This window comes from Chrysemys picta, chromosome 15 (genome assembly GCF_011386835.1).
Source record: "Chrysemys picta bellii isolate R12L10 chromosome 15, ASM1138683v2, whole genome shotgun sequence".
Taxonomy (NCBI): domain Eukaryota; kingdom Metazoa; phylum Chordata; order Testudines; family Emydidae; genus Chrysemys; species Chrysemys picta.
The window spans coordinates 318,490-336,337 of record NC_088805.1 but is presented as its reverse complement, the minus strand read 5'-3'; the positions used below and the strand labels follow the sequence as shown (position 1 = coordinate 336,337).

General features: G+C 49.2%; 1 protein-coding gene and 1 long non-coding RNA gene across 5 annotated transcripts in view; both read left to right on the top strand.

Annotated features, from left to right (window-relative positions):
- Nucleotides 1–806: 806 nt before the first annotated feature.
- Nucleotides 807–9,890, top strand: LOC122174266 (uncharacterized). The gene is made up of 3 exons (XR_006175867.2): nucleotides 807–1,186; nucleotides 1,283–1,340; nucleotides 3,927–9,890. It is a non-coding gene; the product is annotated as an uncharacterized LOC122174266 (long non-coding RNA).
- Nucleotides 9,891–17,120: 7,230 nt separating this feature from the next.
- TCN2 (transcobalamin 2) overlaps nucleotides 17,121–17,848 on the top strand; it is a 29,728-nt gene continuing 29,000 nt past the window's right edge. For 2 of the 4 annotated variants that reach the window (XM_065568046.1, XM_024109537.3), the window contains exon 1: nucleotides 17,121–17,262. The gene's annotated coding sequence lies outside the window, so the exon portion shown is untranslated. The remainder of the gene's footprint in view (nucleotides 17,263–17,848) is intronic. The other 2 variants (XM_024109538.3, XM_042856039.2) reach the window with 2 other exon arrangements.

The window sequence follows — 17,848 nt, the reverse complement described above, 5'->3', positions numbered from 1 at the left end:
GTCTTCTTAGCCCACCACAGCACTTCTCCAAATTTTCCTCTGCTTCCCTCCAAACTGCTCTCTGCTCCAACACCAATCCACTCTGTTTCTACTCCTTCAAACTGTTCTCTGCTCCAACACCAATCCTCTCTGCTCCAACTCCTTTCCCTGTCTGATTGAAGCAGGGGTTTTTTATCAGGTGACTGACTTCAGGTACTCTAATTGGCTTCAGGTGCTCTAATTGATCTATAGCAAACTTTCTTTCCTCTATGGGGAATAAGGCTCCCTTCTAACCCTCTCCTGCTGCCCTCTGGCCATGCTGTATCACACTGCTTACAGCGTTATCTAGTCCGCACAAAAAGTTACAGAACCCTGCTTAAGAAAAAGCCTGTTTGTAAGAAATCTAAAAGGATTAAGTTAGAGAATGGTGAGGGGACAAACATGCGATATAAAACTTGGTAGCTGTAAATTAAAAAAAAAAACCTATTGAAAAAGGACTTTGTGACTATCTGTGTTTCTGTTAGAAGGCCTTTGGCCCTTAAGTGAGCTAAAAGTTTTAATGAAGCATCTTGGTTTGTTTTCAAGGAGCTGTATGTCTTTTAAATAAAAAAAATTATTGTTTGTGAGAACCTAGCTCTTGTGTTTTTGTATAAAAGAGACCCATTTACAGCAAAAAGCTGAAATGTATGTTGTGGGAGGGGAAAAAAATCCTAAAAATGTGTTTACAATAAAACAAACAGGGCTGGTTCAGACATGTGTTTGAGTACAATAGAGTTGACTTATCCTGTTGAACTGAATGGGTATTAATCACACTCCCACTGGATAGCCAGGTAACTGTGATTACTTACCCTTGTTGCCATAGGGTTAAATTGGGTGGGTGAGGATGGTGAGTTCCAGCCCTGAACACCGCCAGTGTAGCCAAGGCTGAAGAAAAAAAAACAGGAAAAGAACAAAAAAGCCCTGTTGTGCAGACAATTTGGTTCCCCCACCTCAGATCACAAAAGGGAATGCTATGGGAGGGGTGCCTAAAGTCCTTAAGGCTCTATTATTTCAGAGCTGTGGTGATTAAATTAACCTGCTAGCTACTATGTTGAAGTCTGTTTGAAACAATGGGCTAGGATGGTATAAAAACCTCAGGTATGTTGGAGACTGTCCTTTTCAACAGAAACGTTCTTCAATGGCTGCTGCTGCTGGACTGTAGAAGGAGGTATGCTCCCTGTTTTTAACTCTGAAATATATATTATATAATGCCACTCTTTGCCCATTCTGTCTTAGCAAATAATGGTACCTATGTTTATTGCAGTGTGATCTGTTTAGCATGGAACCAATAACTTTAAACTGCATTTCACCACCAGGCCAAGGTAAAAAACATTTTAACTATAGTTGTGCTTAAGATTGTTAAATTAAAAAAAAAAATTAGGTATTACACAGGTTGTATAGGGATTTGGTGGTAATACTAACTAAAATGTTTGCCTGTTCTTTAACCTGAACCCAAACACACATATGGGGGGGGGGGGGGGAGGAAACAGAACAAACATGTGCCTGCAACACTTTATTCTGTAGTAAAAGGTAACTTTTACAATTGGCTTTTAAATGCATGTGGATTTATTGAAAAGTATTTTGTTGCAAACTGTTTTAAACTGTTGGGTGTGTAAAACATAGGTGGGTTTTTAAAAGTATTTGGTTGCAAACTTGGTTTGGAGTGTTTATATAGGGTTACCATATGTCCGTATTTCCCCGGACATGTCCGGCTTTTTAGTTGTTAATTGCCGTCCGGGAGGATTTTTTAAATATATAAAAACATCCGGAAAATATGGATGTATGATAACCCTACCCATTGCCCCCTCTCCTCTTGGGGTGTCAGCTCACTCAGCCTGGGGTTTACAACCCCCCCGTGCTGCTGCAACTCTGCACCCCACGGCTAGGAGCGGTGGCGTCTCTGCAGCCAGCTGCTGGTGTGGGGGACCCGCAGCCGCTTCTCCCTCCTCCCAGCATCCCCGTGGCTCTGGCAGAGCCTCAATCTCCCCCCTCCATCCCGGCCGTATAAGGAGCCCCCCGCCAGCGGTCCGTGCAGCCGGGGCTGCCTCCCCCCCGGCGGAGCCGCTGCCCGGGGGCGGGTGCTGGCGCAGGGGAAAGTTTCTCGGGGTGCGGTGGCTCCCGGGAGCCCGAGCTCCCCCACCCGGGAAGGGCATGCGCTGCAGCGCCTCCCGAAGCCCGAGCTGCCGCAGCCTCGCCGGGTCCAGCTGGGAGCAGGGGTGGAGGCTCCCCTGAGGGAGGTGAAGGGTGGGGGATTCTGAGGTGGGGGGGATTCTGAGGGTAGGGGGCTATGGGAGGGGATGGGGGGCTCTGAGGCAGGGGCTGTGGAGGGGGTGGGCTATGGGAGGAGGTGGGGAAATGAAGGGTAGGGGTTATGGATGGAGGTAAAGGGGAGGACTGAGGTGGGGGGTGCTGTGGAAGGTGGGGGGCGCTATGGGAGGGGGTGGGGGGCTCTGAGGCAGGGGCTGTGGAGGGGGGGGCTGCGGAGGCCAGGCTCTCAGGAGAGGGGGCACTGAGGCAGGAGAAGGCTGAGGATGAGCCCTGTGGAGACCGGGTGGCTCTGGGGTGAGGCCTGGGGGGTCCTGCGGATGGGTGGAAGGCGGCTCTGGGGTGAGGCCTGGGGGGTCTGGCGGGCGGGCGGGAGGCGGCTCTGGGGTGAGGCCTGGGGGGTCCAGCAGTCGGGCGGGAGGTGGCTCTGGGGTAGGATTACCATACGTTTGGATTTTCCCGGACATGTCCGGCTTTTTGGTCCTCAAATCCCCATCCGGGAGGAATTTCCAAAAAGCCGGACATGTCCAGGAAAATAGGGAGGCATGGTAAGGGGACCGCCTCCTCTCCGGGCTCCAACTTTCCCGGCTCCCGCCGCTCCCCACAGCGCAGCCAGGAGGCGGGAGGGAGGAGGGGGAATGCGGGGTGCTCAGGGGAGGGGGCGGAGTTGGGGCAGGGAATTTGGAGAAGGGGCGGAGTTGGGGCGGGGCCAGGGCCCCGTGGAGTGTCCTCTTTTTGCAGTATTGAAATATGGTAACCCTAGTTTATAAAGCTGTTGGTTTTGTGTGTGAGAGGGGTCTGTGCAAGGCATAGATATAGGTTTTTTAGAAGTACTTGGTTTGTTTCAAACCAACAGGGTTTTTTACTGTGCATAATGTGATGTGTTTTTAAAATGGGTTTGATGCAATTGGGGGAATAATACTAACAAACCCAAAGGCCCAAGCACACATGGCTGGGGGGATAGAGCAAGCATGGGCCTATTAAATGCATGTGGGTTTATTGAAAAGTATATGGCTGCAAAGTGATGGTAATGGTATGTTTATAAAGCTGCTGTTTTGAGTGTGAGGGGTCTGTGCAAGGCATAGGTGTAGGTTTTTTTAAAGTACTTGGTTTGTTTCAAACCAATAGGATTTTTTACAGTGCAAATGTGCTGTGTTTTTAAAATGGGGGGTTGATGCATTTGGGGGTAATACTACCTAACATTTTTGCTTGTTCTTTAACCTGAAGGCCCAACACACATTGGGGGTGGGAAACAGAACAACCATGTGGCTTTTAAATGCATGTGGGTTTATTGAAAAGTATTTGGTTGCAAACTGTGGGGCTTTAAACTGGTGGTAGGTGTGTTTCAAACTAACAAGGGTTTCTGTGCAAAATGTGTTTTAAAATGGATTTTAAAAGCAGTTTGGTTTTTTATTCTTCAAAATGAGATGTATTTTTTTTATGTTTGTGGGTTTTTTGTTGTTTTTTTGTTTTTTAAGCGGTAGAAATAAACTCAAAACTTGTGTTTGTTGTACAGCCTGAAATGGATTATTTTGTTTTAAAGCTATGACTTTTTAAATAGAAAAACACCCTAATGAATATTTTATTTTTTAAGTTTACAAGATGGTTTCATGTGTTTTATAATAATGTTATTTGCTCCACAGTACGGTCAAAACATGAGAGATCCTTAGACCAGAGGATAAACAAGCTCAAAACAAAAAAAGGAAAGACAGCTGAAAAGGAAAAATCACCAGCATCAGTGACTGATGGATGAAGCCCAGTAAATATATTCTGCTTATTGGTTTGGTTGTTTTATGAGGTTTTGTATTTTAAGTAAATACATAGGTGTAGGTGAGAAAGATAGTAAAGTTGAGTTTTGTAAAAAAAAAAAAAATGTCCTCTCCCCCCGCCCCCCATAGGCATGGGCAACTTTTCTGACAATGCTGTAGTTAGAGCTACAAGGACACCTCCTCCAGAACTGCCAAAGAACCAAGAATCTGCTTTGAGACCTTTAACAAGGCAAAACAGCACAAGAGTGCAGATGAAGCATCAGGGCAGGCCAAACCTCATATATATCAAACCCAAGGACAAAACAAAAGACTCTGGTAAAAAACAACCACGCCACCGCAACTCCAGTTCCTCAACGGCCACTGCCACACCAAGCCCTGAGGAAACTGTGAGAAAAAACACCCACATTCACAAACCCGGAGCATGCGCTCTAGGGGTTGTGAATAAAAAACCAAGGACTGACAAACCATTCTCCCCAAACCAGAAGCTTGTCACAGCTCCCCCATATTCTAGTATTTGGGAAGAATTTGATCCTTCATTCAGAAAACTGATGGACGCTGTATCCTCGGGGGGTCTAAAAGAACAGCATTCTAAAAAGGTTTGGGGAAAATATGATGCTTTGTTCAGAACACTGGTGAACTCTGTATCCTCAGGGGCCTAAAAGAAAGGAGGGCTGGAAAGGGTGGCTCTGAGCAGGTGTGACTAGTCGTGGAAAGGGGCCTGGGTAAAAGGGGCACCCTCCAGGGTACACATCAGCTCATGTGTAAACAAAAGGGGGGGGACAGCGCTTGGGGGATAAAGAAGATGGCTGCCAAAAAGTTCCAGGCCAGGGTCGCTGTAAAAATGATAAGAAGGGCTAAAGAGGTAATGAGGGGAAAAAAAACAACAAAAAGAGATGTCCCCTACTGGACGCTCTCAAACTGGCTTGTCTGAAAATAGGGAGGCGGAATCAGACTCTGGTTTAGAAAATTCCCCAGAGGGCTCTCTAGACGGGTCCCGTTCTACTCCCAATGACCCTCACAGAGGTGCCTCGGAGTCTCACTCTCAAATAGCATCGGATGTAGAAGATGCCACTAATGGTTCCGTAGAGGACCCCCAAGTAATCCTGAAAATGCAGAGGTTTATATGGAGAGAGTGAGAAGTTGGCAACGTGAATTACCTAGATTTGGGGGCCAGATCAGCTACAACATCACCGGCTCATTCACCTGCACGTCCACCAATGTTATATATGCCATCATATGCCAGCAATGCCCCTCTGCTATGTACATTGGCCAAACTGGACAGTCACTACGCAAGAGGATAAATGGACACAAGTCAGATATCAGGAATGGCAATATACAAAAACCTGTAGGAGAACACTTCAACCTCCCTGGCCACACAATAGCAGATGTAAAGGTAGCCATCTTACAGCAAAAAAACTTCAGGACCAGACTCCAAAGAGAAACTGCTGAGCTCCAGTTCATTTGCAAATTTGACACCATCAGATCAGGATTAAACAAAGACTGTGAATGGCTATCCAACTACAGAAACAGTTTCTCCTCCCTTGGTGTTCACACCTCAACTGCTAGCAGAGCACCTCACCCTCCCTGATTGAACTAACCTCGTTATCTCCACACTGATATATACCTGCCTCTGGAGATTTCCATTACTTGCATCTGAAGAAGTGAGGTTCTTACCCACGAAAGCTTATGCTCCCAGTACTTCTGTTAGTCTCAAAGGTGCCACAGGACCCTCTGTTGCTTTTTTCTAGATTTGGGGGGTCGGTGTATTGTGAAGAATTTCATTTTGTCAATCTTGAGCAAATAAATTCAGCTCAGCAGGTTGTTGAAGACAGGGGTGGCTCCAGGCACCAGCCAGCAAGCACGTGCCTGGGGCGGCAAGCCGCGGTGGGCGGCCTGCCAGTCGCTGTGAGGGCGGCAGTCAGGCAGCCTTTGGCGGCATGCCTGCGGGAGGTCCGCCGGTCCCATGGTTTCGGCAGCAATTCGGCAGCGGGCACGCCGAAGCCTCAGAACCGGCAGATCACCCGCAGAAACGCCGCCGAATTCATGTGACCACGGACCGCCCGCAGGCATGCTGCCGAAGGCCGCCTGACTGCCCTGCTTGGGGCGGCAAAAAACATAGAGCCGCCCCTGGTTGAAGCCATACACAGGGGGATACAGTTAGTTCTCGATGACATTAATGGTAGGGTAGGCCCTGATGATTATGTTTAGTTATGTTTAGAGAGCCGTAATTTAACTAACCCTTTGTTTTCGGTCAGAAGAACTAGGGATTAGCTGTCTGCTGAGGAGTTCTTAAATCAGACCTCAAAGCTGCTACAGAGCAATAGAGAGTTGCATGTCGATGGGACATTGCGCCTCGTTGTGACAGTTGTAAAAAAACAAGTGGGGATGCTCGTAGAGTTTTAAATTCTATCCTTAGTAGTCAGATTAGTCACAAAAAGAGACAATGTTTAGTAGACCTGACTTACACCGGTACCAATCTGTGTTTTGCGGGTGGGCTCTTGGCCGTCATGTCCAATCGTAAACCTACGGACGCGGAATTGTTAGCGGAGGCGAGAAAGTTGCATGAGAAACTGGGGTGGTCAGATCAATAAAAGGTTATGCTCAGTGACGTAGCAAAGTTTGAACAGCATTTAGGAGTTAACATACAGGTGGTGCTGTATACGGCAAAAGGCGGCTGGGGCTTTTTTAAAACGGGGGGGGGCCCAGTGTACCCCAAGACTTATTTCATACTGTTGCATGATGAGCATTACTATGGGGTTCTGGATGTAAAAAAGTTGTTCGGAGCGAAAAATTATTGTGAGTTTTGCCACACGGTGTACAGCCACGACCACTCTTGCAGGTATTGTTGCCGCCTCTGCTTGAGCGTAACGTGCTCAGACAGCATGGGCGTGCAGCTGCGGTGTCCTAGCTGTAGACTGTATTGTCGGTCCAAAGAGTGTTTAGACAGACATATTGACTATGCATCAAAAAACCAAGTTGAATGCCTGTCTAAAACTTTGTGTGATAAGTGTCAGTCTTACATGGACAAGCGGCACAGGTGTAAAGAGAGGCGGCGTAAGCAGTGTCAGGGTTTGATCACTGGTGATGTAGATGGTCATCTCTGTTTTATGGACAGCCTTAGAAAGCCCGAATCCTCAGAAAAGTATATTTTTTATGATTTCAAAAGCACGCAGGAGACTGGGTTGCACACTCCCAATTACATTTTTGTTATGTCCCTAAAGCCAGAAAAATCCTGGGAATTTAAGGGCGATGAGTGTCTTTCTATGTTTCGGGACTACATGTTCCTAACACACAGTTCCAAAGATTATGATGTGTACTTCATCGTTAGACAGTTAGTGAAGGAAAAGATGTGCCTAGAACTGATCACTCAGGGTCGTAAACTAATGTGTGTGGAAGTTGATGCCTTGGGCATTCGTTTTATAGACTCTTTAAACTTCTTGCCCGTGAAGCTTAGCAAGCTACCACAGGCGGTGGGGTTTGAAGGGTGCAAAGGGTATTTTCCACATTTTTTTAACACTTTAGAAAATCAAAATTACATGGGGCCTATGTCTGGTGTGGAGCACTATGGTGTAGAAAGCATGATGCCCAGGAAAAAAGCAGAGTTTCTCGACTGGTATTGGGACCACAGCTCTGAGGTGTTTGACTTGCAGAAAGAGCTCGCGTATTACTATCAGCAGGATGTAAAAATTTTGAGACAGGCTTGTATCCTATACAGAAAAGAGATTATGAAAATGACGGAGAAGGGAGATATAGTAGAGAAAGAGCCTGCTAAATTCACCAAGATAAAACTGTGTATAGATCCATTCCAGTACATAACACTGGCATCTGTCTGCATGGCTATGTACAGGTTTATGTTTTTGGAGCCTAACACAGTAGCTCTTCTCCCTCCAGACAACTATCACAGGCAGAAAAAGAGATATTTGACCCCATCTATTCAGTGGCTGTTGTATACCTCTCACAAAGAAAATATACAAATACGGCACACTTTACAGGGTGGGGAACTAGGTAGGCCCCTACTTTTTAGACGGTTATGCCGATGTTGATGGGGTACGCACAGCCTTTGAGTTTAACGGGTGTTTTTTTTCACGGTTGTGTCACATGTCATTGTGAAAAAGCACAAAACCGTATGACGGGGACATCCTTTGGGTTTCTTTATTACAAGACGCAGCTCAAGACCGACTATCTAAAATGACTTGGTTTTGTAGTGAGGACTCTTTGGGAGCACGAGTGGGAGGTGATGAAAGAAACAAACAGGGAGCTTGCAGACTTTTTAAACCGAGCCCAGTTACCCCAGCCTCTCGTGCCTAGGGATGCTCTTTTTGTGGGGAGGACAAACACTATCCGCCTATATTACAAGCCTAACCCCGGGGAAGAAATCCACTATTACGATTTCACCGGCCTGTACCCTTTGGTAACAAACCAAAGAATACCCTATCGGACACCCCGATATAGTTTATGACAAATTTGGACCCCTTGCAAATTATTTTGGAATTGCAAAAGGTAAAGTGTACCCCTTGTGAGGCCTCTTTTTCCCATTGTTAACTGTCAGAGTGGGTGGCAAGCTTATGTTCCCGCTATACTGAACCTATGAAGAAACCGAGCAGCGGGAGACATGCACCTATACTGATGAGGAGAGGGCCATCCTGGGGCCATCCTGGGGACTTGGTGCACGGTGGAATTAAACGCGGCCATAGCGAAGGGGTACGCGGTGGCTAAAATCTATGAAATCTGGCATTTTAATGAAAAATCTGATGAACTCTTTTCAGAGTACATAAAATTAACCTCCGCCAGAAACAAGAGGCTTCAGGGTATCCCGGCTGGTGCACAGAAGAAGAAAAACAAAATAAGTACATTAACGATTTCTACCAGAAAGAAGGCATGCGATTACGCCAACAGGAGATCAGGTCGAACCCTGCTAAATGCCAAATTGCTAAACTGTTTTTAAATTCTCTGTGGGGTAAATTTGGCCAAAGAACAAACCTACCCAACACCAGCATCGTGAGAGACCCTGACAAACTCTTTCAGTACCTGTTTTCCCCCAATTACAAGGTTTCATCCTGCGAGTTTTTTAAAGAACGGTACTCTGTCTCTGGCAATACCAATGTTTTTATAGCCTGTTTCACCACCGCTTATGCCTGCTTAGAAGTATACAGCCTCCTAGACAGGTTGCAAGAGCGGTACCTGTACCACAACACTGACTCGGTGATATTTGTGAAAAGGGAGGGTGACTGGAATCCCCCTCTGGGGGATTATTTAGGGGACCTCATGAGCGAGATCCCGCCAAATCAACACATCACTGAGTTTGTGTCGGCCGGCCCAAAAACATTTGGGTATAAGCTGTTGGGAGGAAAGGCCTGTATGAAAGTCAAAGGTATTACCCTAAACGTAGCAAACTGTGAAAAGATCAACTTTGACAGTTTGAAAGCACGGGTCTGCGAGAAAACACCTAAAAAAAGATAGAGGTGCAGCAGCCCTCTATCGTAAGAAATAAAAATCAGTGGCAAATAGAAACAAAAACCCTTAAAAAAACACAGAAAGTCATTTACAACAAGAGGGTCGTAGGAGAAGGGTTTTAAACCCTGCCCTACGGCTTTTGAAAAATGGATACAAGGTGGAAACATCCCTTTTCTGCAGTTCTTGTGAGGCCTAGCAACTGAGGGAAAAGTTACTTTATAAAAACTGTATTGGATAATGCCAAACAAACACTGTCTGTTATGCCTGAGAATATCGTGTGGTATTACAGTTGTTGGCAACCTCTGTATAAATAACTGCTTTGTAAATATCCCTTTATCAGTTTTGTGGAGGGGCTGCCTGATGCTTTTGACAATGGCTGTTTGTTTCCTACCAATAAAGTAAATATGATTATCATAGACGATCTGATGAACTCTGCTTGTGAAAGCGATGAAATCGAGAAAGCCTTTACCAAGTACGTGCATCACAGGAACCTGAGCATTATGTATATTGTTCAGAACATATTTTGTCAGGGGAAAAAAGAGTCACACAATTAACCTAACACAAAGTACATGGTTCTGTTCAAAAATCCCAGGGATAAATTGCAAATCGCTACGCTCGCTCGGCAAATGTAGCCCGGTAAAGCTCAATTATTTCTAGAAGCTTTTGAGGATGCTACCAAAAGACCTTATGGCTACCTGGTGGTGGATTTAAATGCTTCCACACCGGAAGCTTATAGACTAAGAACTGGTCTTTTCCCTCCAGACTGGCCGGCAGTTTATACTTTGAAAAGAACAACAGTCGGGTATAAAAAGAGATGAATTATTTGCAGGCCCCTTTTTAACAGCTGGGGCTGCTGACCGAAAACATGTCTAGCTGTGTGAAGAGAAACCTGGGCCTTACTTAGCAAATCATCCCCACAGCATAGGAGGGCTATACTGTGTTCGGCCTCTGACGATCTAGTAGCGGCCATCTCAGAAATAGTGCTCAATACCTTAAAAGGAAACGTACCTTTAACACAGAATCAAGTGCGTGTGCTGAAAAAGAAACGCATGCTTATAAAAACTTTGTGTAATAAAAGGGTTTCACTTAAAAGAAAGAAGCATCTGGTGAAGCCATCTGTGGGGGTTTATCGGACCTCTGTTAAATTTTGCTATCCCTCTGATAACGGGGCTTTTAACTAATTGATAATGGAGTATGCAGGAAAAATGTATCTGGTGCCCAGCCGCCAGTTGGAGCAATTACGGGCTCCTCCTCCGGCAGAGGAAAATATCAGAACGACGGCAACTCGCTTACTGGATGCTGAAATGAAGTCTGTTCTTCAAAGAACTGACTTAGCCGAATACGAAAAGGCTAAACTTTGCAGCGCCGTGCTTCAAAGGTACCTAATGTACGTGAAGCAGAGCGATGCGGATAAAGAGAAAATAAGTCTGTTTCTACTGGAACAGGAACAGAGTGTGACTGCCAAACCCCCAGAAACACCAAAGACCTCAGACTCTGTTGCTCAGGAGGTGTTGGATAACATGAATAAGCGTTATAAGAAAATGCATTAGTATTGCTAAATAAGCTGGGCCAGGATAAAAATATCTCTTCATGGAACGATAAAGGGGCTTTTGTGTGCATGGTTAATGGTTCTGACATGCTCGACTTTAAACCCCTCACCTGGGATGCTTTATTGGCAGGGCCGGCTCCAGGCACCAGCCCACCAAGCTTGTGCTTGGGGCGGCACCTGGAGGGGGGCGGCGCGGCGCTCCGACTCCGGCCGCCGGGGAGAGCGGAGCCGCAGCGGGCTCACCGCCCTCTCCCCGGCGCTCTGGCCGCCGGGGAGAGCGGAGCCCCGGCAGGGCTCGCCGCCCTCCCCCCGGCGCTCTGGCCTCTGGGGAGTGCGGAGCCCCGGCAGGGCTCGCCGCCCTCCCCCCGGCGCTCTGGCCGCTGGGGAGAGCGGAGCCCCGGCAGGGCTCGCTGCCGGGGAGAGCAGAGCTGCAGCGGGCTCGCCACCGGGGAGAGCGGAGCCGCAGCGGGCTCGCCGCCCTCCCCCCGGCACTCTGGCCGCCGGGGAGAGTGGAGTCCCGGCAGGGCTCGCGGCCCTCCCCCGGGCGCTCTGGCCGCCGGGGAGTGCGGAACCCCGGGCGGCGAGCCGCCGGTGAGAGCAGAGCCGCAGCGGGCTCGCCGCTGGGGAGAGCGGAACCCCGGCAGGGCTCGCCGCCCTCCCCCCGGCGCTCTGGCCGGTCGGGGAGAGCGGGCCCAAGGCCGGGCTCGGCGCCCTCCCCTGCCGCACTGTTTATTGGGTAACGTGGCTATGAAAATCATTGCATGATACACATCAGGGCTTGTTGAAACATGTTTTGAGCAAGGCTAGGCATGCCCAAGAATTTAAATTTATTTTTTACAAAATTCATTCCCATCCAGTCGTTTTGCACTAAGTCATTAGAATACAATTTTAAAATCTGGTCAAAAGATAAACCCTTGCTACGATAATGTAAGAAAAACACGCAGTGATAGCCACAGGCGACGGAGCAGGGGTCTTGTAATTGCCTATTGTGAAACACAATAGACTCATAGACTCATAGACTTTAAGGTCAGAAGGGACCATTATGATCATCTGGTCTGACCCCCTGCATGCTGCAGGCCATAAAACCGTCCCTACCCCTTCTCTGGACTCTGCTGCTGAAGTCCCCAATCCTGTTATTAGTGACTTCAATCGGCAGAGACCCTCCTGCTAGAGATCCCTGCCCCATGCTGCGGAGGAAGGCGAAAAACCTCCAGAGGCTCAGCCAATCTGCCCTGGAGGAAAATTCCTTCCCGACCCCAAATATGGCGATCAGTAAGACCCCGAGCATATAGGCAAGAGTCTCCATCCTGACCCCTGTTAGCCATTATACTATTTACCTACCATTGCTTGGTTTTCCTTGACTACTATGTTTTACCATTAAACCATTCCCTCCATAAACTTATCTAACTTAATCTTAAAGCCAGACAGGTCCGTCGCCCCCACCGTTTCCCTCGGTAGGCCGTTCCAATATTTCACCCCTCTGACGGTCAGAAACCTTCGTCTAATTTCAAGCCTGAACTTCCCCACGGCCAGTTTATATCCATTCGTTCTGGTATCCACGTTAGTACTAATGTCTGTGGCATTTTTGTTTAAAAATTTCATAATGCTTTTAGGAAACAACACACTGTTCGGGAGGTGCCCATATGAGTGAAAAAACTCTCCACGGTTACGCTCCGCCAGATACAAGGCGAGCCAGTGTTCACCAGGTTGGTTGTGTGGATGCGTGTTCACCACCAAACCTAGGGGGTCTCTGAGACAGCTTGCCTCCAGGGAGCCAATCGCAAGGGAACACATCTAAGAAATTCTTTTTCGTGTTAGGGTCTGTTGATAAGACACGTGAGAGTTGCACGGTGTCCATGTTCACATATAGTCAAACAGAACGTTTCTCCTCTGATTAATCTCTGACAGGCCTGCACAACATGCGGCCCGGGGGCCGCATGCGGCCCGCGTGGGCTCATTGTGCGGCCCGCGGGGGTTGAGTAGATGGGCTCACTGTGCGGCCCACGGGTGGAGGGGGGGCGAGTAGACAAGCGGCGGGTGAGGGAGGGGGGCTGAGTAGGTGAGCGAGCGGGCAGTGGCAGGGAATGAGGAGGCGAGCCGGGGGAGGGGGGCTGAGGAGGTGAGTGAGCAGGCAGTGGCGGGGGGTGAGTAGGTGAGCAGGGGCAAGCGGGCTGAGGAGGCGAGTGGTGAGTCGGTGGCTGACCTGTTCTACTGATCTGGTCTTGCTCTCATCCCCTCTCCCAGGGCTGGCTCCAGGCACCAGCAAAACAAGCAGGTGCTTGGGGCGGCACATTTCTAAGGGTGGCATTCTGGTGCCGGCCATCATAGGTGCCGACTCTGGGGCATGGGAAAAAAGTGCCCCCGCCACCCCAGCTCGCCTCCGCTCCGCCTCCACCTGCTCCCCTGAGTGTGCCGCCACCGCTGTTTCGCACAGCAAGGCTGGGAGGGAGGAGAAGCCAAGTGGCGAGGCGCTCGGGGGAGGCGGCAGAGGTGAGCTGGAGCGGGGAGTGGTTCCTCTACCCCCCCGTTACTTCCTGCATCCCCCCACCTTAGCTCACCTCCGCTCCACCTGCTCCCCTGAATGCGCCGCCGCTCCGCTTCTCCCCCCTCCCTCCCAGGCTTGCCACGTGCGAAACGGCTATTTCGCACAGCAAGGCTGGGAGGGAGGAGAAGCCGAGCGGCGGGGGAGGCGGTGGTGGTGGAGCGGAGGTGAACTGGAGTGGGGAGCGGTTCCTCTAACCCCCCCATTACTTCCTGCGCCCCCCCACCCTAGCTCACCTCTGCTCCGCCTGCTCCCCTGAATGCGCTGCTGCTCCGCTTCTTCGCCCTCCCTCGCCTGAGAGGGACGGGGGAGAAGCGGAGCGGCGGCATGCCCGGGGGAGCAGGCGGAGTGGAGGTGAGCTAGGGCAGGACGTCACGGGGGGCCCATAGGAAGCAATGGGGGGGGGGAGAAATGCGGCACGCCAGGGGAGGAGGCGGTGCTGGGGATTTGGGGAAGGGGTTCGGAAGGGGTGGAGTTGGGGTGGGGCTGGGCGCACGAAAAAGAAAGGGGAGGCGGCCAAAAATTGTTTTGCTTGGGGCGGCAAAAATCCTAGAGCTGGCCCTGCCCTCTCCAAGCGTTGCAGCTGTCCAGAGGTGCCTGCCTTCCACGCCTTCCTCATTCACACCTCATTCATTCAACAGGGCAATCGATTACAAAGTGGGGGGGAAGATCTTATTCTACTTCTAGCAAAAAGACATTTTTCTTTTACCTTAATTATACTACCTTAGGGGCCGCTATAACATATTACCGAGGTTCAATACTGCTGTTTCGGTGGGGCGGCGCTGGGGAAGAGGGTTTGTTTCCGCGGGGCAGATGGCGCGCGGGGGGGGGGTTCGGCTGCGCTGGGGGGGTTGTTTCCGTGGGGCGGGCGGTGCTGGGGGGGTGTTGTGTTTTGGGGGGGGCTGGGTGGCGCTGGGGGGGGGGTTGGCGGCGCTTGGGGGGTTTCGGCCCTCAGTTGTTTTCTTTGGAGTAATATGGCCCTTGCCGCTTTACGAGTTGTGCAGGCCTGCTCTATGACATTGTCAAAAACCCCATACACAATCATATTGACGCTGACCGTTAAAGCCTTCCCAAAATGTATTTCTGCTCTCAGGTTCCCGGTTTTAATCAGTGAATAGTGATTGGCGCATTCCTGGTTGGGAGACAGGAAAAGGTAAACAAGGTGCAAACTCCTCATGGTCAATTAACAGAGAATAATCTTTCATGTGTTTATCAGCCGTCTGTACCAGATTCATGTGTTCTCTCACGCAGCGTCCTGCCTCGAAGTCCGGTTGCAGAGGCTTGGTCAGTATCTGTTCACCATCCACATACAAGGCCACAAAATTAATATCGTAATGTTTAAAATGAAAGGGATTTTTGGCATAACTTCCGCTAAAGGCATCATTATCCACAAACCCTAGGACAAGCATTTTGGGTAACTGTCCCAAGAACAACAGAGTCCTGTGGCACCTTTAAGACTAACAGATGAACTTTTTACAGACCCAGACTAACACGGCTACCCCTCTGATACTTGTCCCAAGAACAGGTTCTCCTGGTTACTGACCCTGCTGCCCGCGAGGATGCTAAACACTTTCATTCCCACACGGTCCATGGGGTATTTAGCATTAGCGGTAAGCAGGGCCTCCGCGTGCCCCAGACAGACAGTTGGGGCCACCTGTACTTTCTTCACAAAAAGGAACGCTGATACAATGCGCAGTTTAAAGCCTTCAGCCGCACTGCCCATTACACAGAAAGCGTCTTTACTGCGCGTCAGTTTAATTTTCACATCCTCTCTGTTCAACAGAAGTTTTTCTTGAAAAAACAGGTCACTGTGTAGATGGCCCAGCAGCTCTACCGTTCTGCTCTCGGCCGTCAGCTTTGCACGCCTCACAAACCCTAGATTCCCTCCATCCAACTCTGTTTCTTAATGTTGTCCAGCAGTGTCTTTGTAAAACAGGCCGGCAGAAAATTGCGTGGCGAGGGTGTTGTCGCTGTAATTGAGCACCGATTCTGTAAAGGCCCTGTAAGGGTAACAGTTGTTGCTTTGGCTTATGAAGCGGTCTCCCAGTGTACCATCCAACTGACTGAAAATAGAGGCCACGGGGTAATTCACCAGACCCACCTCGGCGTCCTTGGAGAGTTCAGTTCAGTCTCCTTTTACAATCTTGCAACACAGGTACAGCAGCGTGTTGTTTAAATCCATATAATGCCATTCACTACTATAAAAAAGTCAATGGGGGCAGACTCCGTAATGGCCGATAGAGGCGGCACCTTGATGTAGATGCTTTTCTCGATGCTGGTCTGCGTAGGGGCTATTTGGAACAAGTCTAGTTCGGATTTGGTGCACTCTTCAGACCCGCAGTGAACAAAAGCCATGTTGATTAAAATATATCTCTTTTACCAGGCAGAGAGTGTCTCCTCTTTTTCCCAGGCTTCCTCTTGGACTTTCGCTTATGGCCAGCCCTGCGTGTCAAAGCCCTTCTTTTAAAAGGTTTCGGGGGACCTGTGCATTGCGGGTATGACAAGCTCTGAAACCCCACAAGAGGGGTGGCTCTCAGAACCCAAACTCCAGCTCCCAAAGATCTACCCTGCTATTTTTAGACTCACTGCCTGAGCCCAACAGTTGACCCAGGCTCTGAGACTTGGTGTAGACGTACCCTAACAGAACACACCTGGGCTGTCTGTGCAGGTTGGAGAGTGGGCAATGAGTGGGGCAGGTGCCCAATCGTTAAAGGATAAAAATAAGCATGGCTGCCCCATTCACTCTGCGCTGGTCCAATCTAGTCACTAAGTGTGCTGTCTTTCAAGATGCTGAGTGCCTCAGCTCCCCATTGAAGTCAGTGGGAGCTGAGGGTGATCAGCACCTTGTAGGAATAAGCCCTGAATGTGCCGGGGTCCTGCAGAAATAGCTGTCTGTGGTCACGGAATGACAGGCCGTGTTGTGATGCACACACACACAAGGGGGCAGAGTTAAGGTTGCACATGCACCCTGGGCTTTGGCACTTCCTGGCTTTTGAACGTTTTGCTTTACAGTCCTGGTTGTCCTAGTGGAGTTTTCTTGTGTGGGGAATTCTTAAACAGGGTTTCAAGTGGAGTTAGGGTAGGGTACATACTTGAGCAGTTATTAGGGTGACCAAATGTCCCAATTTTATAGGGACAGTCCCAATTTTGGGGTCTTTTTCTTATATAGGCTTCTATTACCCCCCACCCCCTGTCCCGATTTTTCACATTTGCAGTCTGGTCAGCCTAGCAGTTATGGCCCTACTGACTCTGAATTTCGGGTCTGATCTGATGGGGAAGAGTTATTTCTTTTAAATTCTAGGTGAAGTTCTAAATGATCTGGGAACAGACTTAATCTAAACCCAGGACTAGAACTCAGGCTATTTTGAATCTTTTTCCTTTGATTTTATTAATAATCAAACCCAATGCGTTGACCCATTCGGGGCTTTGATTAGGTCCTTGCCCCCAGTTTTCCATTCCAGAACTCCTGTTGCCCTGAGCTGTATTCGCTCTGTGCTTCCCGAAGCAAATACAGCAAACAGCTGACTTCAGCAGCTGAACTAGCGGAGGAGAGGTCACATGACCACAACCGAAAAACAAGAGTGAGAAACAATGCCTTGGCCAGCCTTTGTTCTGCCTCCGGGATCTCTCTGTGCTGCAGCCAGTCAACAGAGCAAGTAACCAGGGTAAGGACGCCAGCCAGCCTCCTTTTATAACTGCTAGTTTCGGGACCCCCCGTCCAAAATCCTAAGATTGAAGCATTCAGGGGCAGAAAGACCCCCAAACACAATGGGAACTGCTGTATTATTGCAACTAGTTTTAGAGCCGCTCAGGCTAGCAGACTAGCTCCGGGCTTTAGTCTGAGCTCCAGGCAGCCCAGGATTTTCAGGGGAGATCCGATTATCGGGTGTAACTTTTGCCCCCTGCTCGTTTTGTTTACGAGCAAGACAGGCAGATTTCCGTCCCTCTCTGGGTCCTAAAGACCACCTGTCTGCTCAGGGCTGGTGTTTGCAGTGCACATGCTTTGTTACACATTTAGCATGTCTTCTGGTTACTCCTCACTTGCTGAATACTGGCCTGGCCTGACTGTTCTGAGCGTTTGCAGTTCCATAGCTCTGGTGCTCTGGAACATGCCGGTCACAAGCTGTGTCTGCACAATCTGTGCTGCTGCTTTATTTAGGGGTCTAGATGTGAGGACAGCAAAAGGAGCCTTCTGTGTCCATCACGCCTGCCGGAGCTGCCAGCAGCTGATGAGCTCTGAGGCCAGTGAGA